Genomic DNA, 6000 nt, shown 5'->3' with positions numbered 1-6000 from the left:
CCAGGGAAGCCAGAACAGGGAAGCTGTTAGTCCATCTGAAATAAGTGGTTCCAGTGTAACCTTGTAGCCAGGGATCTATCTCTAGGCCAGAGAAAGTCCCAGAATGGAACAAAGTGTTCTCAGGCAGAATATATGCTGCAGTGGAGTAGTTGACCCACTCCCTTCTCTTCAATCACTCCTAACCCATGTGCCTGGGAGAAAACTGCTGTCTGCAGATTCCCCTTGCTCATTTCTTTAGTCTCATAACCCAGAGTTATCTGGAATTACCTCATTTACTTCTCACCACCCTGTGATTTGTGCATTGTTAGCCTCCTCTTTCAGACAGGCAAATTGAGTTTAAAGTCGTAGCTGCCTTCAAGAAAAGATGACAGCAAAGCTAATAATGGGAGGAGGTGAATTTGAATAGAGTTCTGTGTGGCCCCCCGAATTACTGTGTTCCTCACTGCATGCTTTCCCCTAACAACATCACATATAAACACTTTTCAAAGAAGGAAACTGAAACTTGGAGGGATTAACTTCTGAACACTGTCATGGCCTGTACCTGGCTTACCAGGTCGTGGACCTTTCTCTTCAGTTTCTAAACCGGATGCTCTTTCCACTATACCACTCTCTACTTTAAATTGACATTTTAATAAGAAAAAAGGGTAATTATGTGGAGCGACAGATGTTAACTAGATTTATGGTGGTAATCCTTTTGCAGTATATACATATACCAAATCATCATGTTGTACACCTTAAATTAATACGACGTTATATGTCAATTATAACTCAATAAAACTGGAAACAAATTTTAAATAAAAAATTCAAAAATTGTCATTTTACATCAAGTTGACATGAGAATTGGTAATGTTCCCAGTGTTATTTTGCTTCTGTATTATTGTAAACACTAGAAATTCTGGATCTAAGTCTTAGTTATAAGCCTTTAAAAATATTTTAACTTCAATGACTAGGATTTTGGGTTTGGTGTTTAAAAGAATCTGCAGTGTTATCCATATAATTTTTTATCCAAAACATAGGAAACCTCATCAAAACCTTGATCCTTTTAAGTTTGTTTTTAAGTCAAAGTGTCAGTTAGTGGAAGTACATATAATAGAGTACTCCTGTCATATTTTCTAATGATTTTTCATGTCAACAAACCATGTATTAATTCTTTGTGCTGTTTAAAATAGTAGCATGAAAATATTTCTAGCTTTATCTTATGGCAAAGTGCCGTAACATGGGCATATTCCTGAGTAGCCATATGGCAATGGTACCGCCATCTGCTTATCCTGATATTCCTTTTCCTGGCAAACCTTGGACCCATATGGGTGCTTTGTGTCTCCCTGTGTACATCATTAGGAGAGGCAAAATCAATACCTACACTTTTCCCTGGAAACAACTTTTTATAATTACTCTGAACATGAAGACAATTTTCTTTTCTGTTTACCGTCTTCTTCCTCTAGTTTTCACACCCCTGCCTTGTAATAGAAGCAGAAACAATTTGATTTCAGGAATATGTGAAAGCTGTCAAGGCAAGCTGTCGGGTTTGAGGCATCACAATCACCTCAAAGGACTGATGGCCTGTGCTTTGTGGAGTTGAAGCTTCGTCACTCAGGAGATAAAATGATCCATCCTTTTACATGTTGACAGGATGGCAATTAGGTGTCAATTTGGAGAGTCCCATATTCAGACAGTAAGGCATATACAGTCTATGAACGGGCCTCGTCTTTCCAGGGACAGGCATTTTCAGTAATGCCTAAAATATTTGATAAGGGCTGTTTAGGATAATTTTAAGCAGCGATGTCAATTTCTTGGGTGACACATTCTTACGCTTTAGTGGAAATATGGTAATGGCCCATTTGCCATTCTTTAATGTTTGCTTTCAAACTAAGTAATTTTATTTATATTATTAAAATATTTAAATGCATCTATGTATGTCTTTTTTTTAACTATAGTATATTTCAATTCAATTTGAAATCTGTTTTGGGGTAAGTGAACTTTTTTTAAAACTTAAAAAGATCTCTTTCATATGAAACAATAAATATGAAAAAAATCACAGCCGTATTGGGAATAATTAAATGAATGGCTGTAACTCATAAAGGAAACTCAATGCTTACAAAAGGACTGACCCATAGGCTTGCTTTGTGAAGATCTGTATTAGGCCAAATTAATGTTTTAGCAAACACAATTATGAGCGACATGATATTCACAAAGGAAAATTTTCCAGAATACAAAGCCCATCTTTTGGCTTCTGCACCTGTCCCTGAGGCTGGTGTAAGCTGTCACTGTACTTGAGAAGTCAGCACAGGTTCCCTGGCAAGAGCCTCTACCAAAGCTTCTACCTATTGTTTTGTTACTGCTGCCCCAACTCCAGGAGCTTCAAAAAACTGAACAGCCGTAAAATGGGCAAATTTCTAAAGAAGACAGACTCTAAATTTTTTTTCAACCAGCAGGATTTAAGGTAATATACCTACATATTTTAAAGTATGACTAATCTGAAAGGTGACCATTTTGAAGAAAGTGAGTGGGTGGTGATAGAAATCAGAAGTTACAAGGGCAAAGGCCAAAATTTGCATTTTATGTTCTTCCAAGGAAGTGAAATCTGTGTCTAAGAATTTAAAAGGGGAGTAGAAATGCTTAGTGTGCTTTCAGACAACTAAAAATATTAGTTTATCCTGTTTAGCTTGCCTAGAAACAACTGTGGAAAGCACCTAATAAATGTGTATTTTACTATTTTATTTGATTTTATTCTGGACTTTTCTAAATTAAGGCTTCCTACATGCTACCAGGTGAGAAAATTGTACTGGTAATACTGTGTTACAGAAAGCACTGTGGTGATACGAGAAGTGAGTCTCTAAATTCAGTTTCACTAAGAAACTTTGATGTTCAGTTTTTATAGATGGATAGATTCTAAATTTCTGCTTAAAAAGTTTACTAAAAGTTTTTCAGTAAAAATAAGTTCCATAGTAACTTATTTTCTAATGAAATTTTTGGAAAAAAGAGGCAAGCATGTTCCTTCATAAAGAACACAGGCTAAAATACAGGTGACATAATAGCAGGCTGGAGCATATAAGGAAGTAGAAGGCACAGAAAGTCATTTCAGCTGCCACAGCCTCAGATCCTGCGAAACCTGACCACCAGTCAGGATGCAGCAAAGACCCAGAAGTCACAGTGGTCCACGATTCTACGAGATGGTTGCAGAAGGGCCCAGTTTCCTGTGGTCCTGCAGCTCCAAGGAAGGATTCAACATGAACTAGGCCAGGGGAACAGAACACAGAGACATGTCTGTGGCTCGGCAAAGAATAAGCTCATAATGTATTTTGACTTGAGAGTCCTAAATGTTGACCACCAGAAGCTTGAAGTCATTAAGGCCACAGCTCCGAGGCCTCGCCTTGTTCCTCCTGCACTGAGACTCTGAACCCTGGTGCACCTCTGTGAGAAAACAAGATGCAGAGGAACTGCGGGGCTCTCCCGTTAGCCCTCTCATCTAATGGACCCTTTGCTCTGCTCATTTGTTCTGTAGTTACGCAGAGAGAAAGCAACCTTGAATTTTGTTGAAATGAAATTCTGGCTCATCTTTGAGTATTGACTTCGTGTTTTGGCCCTGATCAACGATCCAAGAAGATTTAAAGTACCTACGCATCACTGCTCCTTGCTGAGAAAAGTGGCTGGAGTAGCTTTATACACACAATCACCATGCGTTTATCAACCCAGTCACAATGAATGGATGACATGGTTTAAGGAATGCAGATTTGGGCATAAAAATCATGCAGCCATTTTTCTCAGAAGGGAACCATGACCAGCAGGCATCTTAGGAGGTTTATAGCTGCCTCGTAAACCTGGGCTGCCTAAAAAAGGTGCTCTTACATATCACAATTTAATATTAAAATCTGTTTCTTCATATAAAAAAAGGCCTTAATTTTCTACGTGCAGTCAGCTGGAGGGCCATCCTTAAGAAACTGTGGAATCAAAAGTCTGGTTAAGAATTGTCTATAAAATGAAAATAGTCTTATCTGCCTTCATTACGTTATCTTTCATTCTATTCATCAGAAGCAATCCTTCTCTTTACTGTGTCTTTCCTTCCTGTACTAGAATATCAGAAGTGAGGGCTTTCTCTCCATTTATTTCTTCCTAAATTATGCTCAGAGGGTTGAGGGAGGATATACTTACTGCATGCATATTTGGGAAGTTAATTTAAATAACTGAAAACCTCTTTCAGGTGGGTATCAGTGACCAGGGCAACTCACTTGATATTTTTAATAAAATATACTTAAGGTTTAGATTTAAACATACACATAAGGAGTAGGGCAAAAAAAATTTTCTTCATCCAAGTAAAGCAAACAAATCATTATCCCCTGGAAAATTTGCTCCCATATCTAAACTTGTTTTCCTGATCCATCTTCACCTCTCACCCACCTCTCCCAATAGACACAGGTATGTGCTCACTCAGAGGTTTTCTGTTTCTTTGGTGTCTAGTTCATACTGAGTCCTTCATGGGAACTACAGGAGCACCACAGATAGCGATGCCCTGCTTTAACCATCTACTAATAGCATGCACTACCGTGACCACTGGATTTTTGTTGCATCCCGAACAAATCACACTCTCAGGTAAAACCTGAACTAATATGAAAATCATGAATTTGTAGTACAGTCAATATTCCAGTAGAAGCAATCTGCCTTCGTTTACCCATCAAATTGCTGGTAACCGTATTGCTCACACTACTCTTCCTGGCCAAACTACAAGAGGGAGAATAACGATTTCCCTCTGTAGAATTCAACCCATTTGTAGGTGGACAACTGTCGCTTTTGACTGTCCATTGTCCATTCCTTTTTCTCTTTGAACAGCTCCTTGATTTTCCAGTGATTCAGTGCAGACCGTTTCCATTTAGTGGCTCCAGATATGTCAAGTAACTCAGGTCTATTTGATGAGATACTACATCACTCTGACCAAAATTCCTAATTAAGGGTCAAGTCAGGCCAATCAGAGCCATTAAACATCTCTTGTCACTGTTGGTCAAGGATAATTTTTTTTTTTTCCCTGCTGTAGTTGTAGAGCTGAAAGAAAATTACCTAGAGTTACTGACATCTTCTTTGCCATTGACTGTAAAGAGTTTGAAATCCAGAGAAAGTGTAACAGAGAACATTGTTTGAACACTTGAATCTGACCATATCTTAAGTCAATTCTACCTGTGGGTTTATATTATATATACCAATAGAGTCTCTTTTTAATTTAAGTCAGCTGAGTTGAATGTTTAGCTAATACCATTCTTACTATCAGCAACTAAATATCAATACAATTCACAAGGCTGAGTATCACTATGAATTTATACAATTTCATCACTTGTTAGGTTTAAATGACCTTAACTGCATATGTGCTGTCCTCAGTATGAAGCAGAGATTTCAAAGTGGACATTTTTGGAGAGATCAAAAGGATGACCAAGATGACACTGTCTACCTACTATATCCCCTACTGGTGAATGATGAAATAAATAAATTGTTTTGGATATTGTCTATCTAACAAGTATAGGAGATTATAAGAGATATAAGGGTCAATATGAAACATCAACTTAAATCAACTTAAACATCAACTTAAATAGCTTAAATTGTCTTGGATTGACAACCTTAATACATTGTTTCAGAGAGTATAATGATGCACTACATGGAGATTTTCACTATGTATATACATGTTGAAATCATATTAAGATTGACATTTTTTGAGGGCCCAAATATGAAAATTTTAATAAAATATTTCTACCTCATTTGCACTTACATAAGCTTGGTGTTTCTTACCACAAAAAATTATTTCTGACACCTATTGATGCTGTTGTATATCAATAGTCCATTACTTATATTGCTAAGTAGCATTCCACTATATGGATATACCATAATTCTTTTAATCTGTTCACCTGTTGAGGGACCTTTGAGTCACTTCCAGGTTTTGTCTGTTAAAAATTAAGCTGATATGTACAATTTTGTATAAGTTTTTGTATGGACATATACTTTCTTTTTTTTTCCTGAGTA

Source organism: Monodon monoceros, unplaced genomic scaffold (assembly GCF_005190385.1).
Source record: "Monodon monoceros isolate NGI ecotype Baffin Bay Population unplaced genomic scaffold, NGI_Narwhal_1 Super_Scaffold_17, whole genome shotgun sequence".
Taxonomy (NCBI): Eukaryota; Metazoa; Chordata; class Mammalia; order Artiodactyla; family Monodontidae; genus Monodon; species Monodon monoceros.
This window is presented reverse-complemented; position numbering follows the sequence as displayed.